The 3273-nt window shown below is 41.6% G+C and overlaps 1 pseudogene; it reads left to right on the top strand.

The window, feature by feature from the left end:
• The first annotated feature begins 2055 nt into the window (after positions 1 to 2055).
• On the top strand, positions 2056 to 2522 carry LOC103745696 (annotated as a pseudogene).
• Positions 2523 to 3273: the final 751 nt, after the last annotated feature.

Genomic DNA, 3273 nt, shown 5'->3' with positions numbered 1-3273 from the left:
AAAACCCATCAAGGTAAATACTGCGAAATCTCAAATACCAGAGTTAGGAAAGATGTTTGGTTTATAAAAAGAAGAATCTTTCACTAAACACAAAGAACAGAGATGCGCCTCTTATCAGCAATACTGCAACCAAATGACAATTCAGCCTATACCTCTGCTAAGCTGAGCTCTTTCTCCATCATGAAAGCACATAATTTTTCAGATAAACAGATTAAGGAAATAACACTCCCCTATGCTCTTTCTCACAAATCTAATAGAGTTAGCGCTTTACCAAAACTTCTTAGTTAACAAGATAAAGCAAAATTGAAATCCAGGAAATGAGAGCAGTGAAAATAAATCTCGGGCTAAAGCAAGATGAGGAAGCCCCAGACTTCAGGTCCTGGGGAGAAATGAAGACCACAAGACTTTGGAGAATTCCAGGAAAAAGTTATCCAAGCTGGCAGGAGAATTCTAAATTATTTGATATATCTATATAACTTGTGGAAAATACTGTGAGAGGTGTTTATACAGCTGTCAAGAAAAATGAGTGATGGGTTCACAGAAAAATAAGGAAGTGCACGGGGGAGGTTAATACTAACTTGCAGAGGAAAAGTCCAAGTAAATTACAGGTGAATGTAGTGGTTGTTTAGCTTAGAAGTAAACAATATGTGCACTGCCAGAATAATATAAGTACCCACAATGCACTGCCAGAATAATATAAGTACCCACAATGCACTGCCAGAATAATATACGTACCCACAATGCACTGCCAGCATAATGTTAAGTACCCACAATACACTGCCAGAGTAACGTAAGTACCCACAGTGGATTAGACTGGGTGACACAAAATGTTAAGAAAATAGATGATAATAGAAAAACTTGGAAAAACTTTGCTACTGTGATATGAAATATTTTGCAATATTAGCAAACTATTTATAACTTTGTAGGTGCACTGGAAAACAGCTTCAAAAGCTACAAATAGCCAATAGATAGAGAAGGAAACAGGGGCTTCTGAGCCTGGTTTTAGACTTTCAGTGCTCTTACTTTTAGTTATGTGCAGATAATTAGAATTTGATATCTGTGGGGAATTGGCCATAGGATCCCTACCAGATTCCAATATCTAAGATCCTTGGGTTCCTTAAATAAAATAGTATGATGTTGGTGCTTAACCTACGTAGAACTTCCTATTTAAATCACATCTGCATTTCTTGTAATACTAAATGTAATGTAAATACTGTAAAAATAAAAATTCTACTATACTGCTTTCTGGGGCTAGCAACAAGGAAAAATCTGTACATATTACACACATACAATATTTTAAAATATTTTCAAATCATGGTTGCATGTGTGTGTGTGTGTGTGTGTAAAACCAGGGAACATAGTAGCTGGCTTACTTTAAGAAAAATAACATCACCAGGCATGGTGGTATGCTTTTAATCCCAGCACTTGAGAGGCAGAGGCAGGTGGATCTCTGTGAGATCAAGTTCAGCCTGATATACATAGTGAGTTCCAGGTCAGCTGGGGCTACCAGAGACCCTGTCTAAAAACAAAAACAAAAACAAAAACCATAATATTAGATATGTTAGATAGATAAATACGTAAAAACAGATGAAGAGGAGCTGGGGAGGTCACTCAGTGAGGTAAGAGTGCTTTGTGTGCATGCATGACGACCCAAGTTCAGATCCTCGGCACCTATATTTAAGCCAGGCATGTCTGCAGGAATCTTTGACCCTAGCACTATGGGGCAAGGGCAAAGGCAGGAATAACCCGAGGCTTGCTGGCAATCCAGTCTACCCAAAGTAGAAAGCTCCAAGTTCAATGAGAGGCTCGTTCTCAAAAAATAAGGTAGAGAAGCAATTGATGGAGACATCCAGAAGTCAACCCCATGGCCTCCACATGCCCCCCACATGAGGGCGTGCACCCATGCACACATACATATACCTCCTACACACACCAAAAAAGAAATAAGAGATTTCAGACAGACAAAAACTAGACAAGGTCTGAAGTTGAGAAACCATGAAGGGAGGCCACGGATGAAAGAGGAACAAGTGTAGGCCCCAGTGTCCGCACAGAAAGATGACTGAGCGTGGGTCCATGTCAGTGCTGTTCAAGTGTGTGGGGAACATGTGCCTGACACCCATTGCAGAAGCAGCTTTCAGAAAGCTGCCAACTGATGGAAATGTTTCAGATAACTGGTAGACAGTAAAACTACATCTACCTATGAAGTGGGGAACACCTCCCCCTAGCTATCAAGGACAGATATGCATGAGAAAGCATGGCATCCCCATGAATCATGTGGCTCGGCAGATGACCAAAGACTGTCACATTCAATTTATACTATGTATGGATGAAAGCAATCTGAGAGATTTGAATAGAAAAAGTAATCAGTTAAAAACTGCAAAGCTAAAATTGAGCTACTTGGGAGCTAAGATCCACAGAGACAACTCATTATTGAAGATCCCTATTAGGCAATGACTGGCTTTGGGCTGGTGTATCGGCAATGCCTTATGTGCTGCAAGGCCTTCCTGGAGAAGATTCACTAGCTGGTACCTTCCCACCACCATCCAGCAACTCATTCACAGTGCTGTGCCCAGGGGTGGTAACAATCCTCAGCCCCATGCCCTGTTTTCTCAGCTGACTGTTTATCTTAAAAATAATTATAGGTCAAGCAGAGGCAGGCGAATCTCTGTGAGTTTGAGGCTAGCCTGGTCTAAACAGCAAGTTCTAGGCCAGCTGGGGCTACAGGGAGACCCTGCCTTAATAATAAATGTAAGCTTTCTTTGGGGGCCTACATGTAAGAATGTGGTACTGTAGTAGGCTGAAGCATTTTTAAGCACATGAGTGATTTCAAAACTCAAAGGTTCTAGGCATTGTTTTGTAGAAATTCCAAATCTTATGCCACTATTTGCTTCTCAGAAATCTCACCACAGGAGCACAATTTTTCTGTCACCAGACATTTCTAGTCAGCTTCTCCTTACAGCATCAGAGGTAGCAGGCTGCTCCTGAGAAAAACCTCTGACCTCAGGAAGGGCAAGAGTCACATGGACAATACTTATAGGCTTGAGATGTGTCTATTGAAGAGCTCTTCCTCAGGGTCCTGCCCACCTGTCACTCATCCATGAGGTGAAGGAGACAACTGTGATCAGTCTGGAGCCCGTGTGTGTGCACATGAGGGAAAGTGTATGTGAGAGGCTAGAGGGCAAGCTTGGGTGTCATCCTTAAAAATGCCACGCACCTCCATGAGACAGTTTTTGTTATTAGCCTGGTGGTCACCAATTAGGCTAGTCTCATTGG

The sequence above is a fragment of the Nannospalax galili genome, unplaced genomic scaffold (assembly GCF_000622305.1).
Source record: "Nannospalax galili isolate Female #2095 unplaced genomic scaffold, S.galili_v1.0 scaffold162, whole genome shotgun sequence".
NCBI lineage: Eukaryota > Metazoa > Chordata > Mammalia > Rodentia > Spalacidae > Nannospalax > Nannospalax galili.
This window is presented reverse-complemented; position numbering and strand designations above follow the sequence as displayed.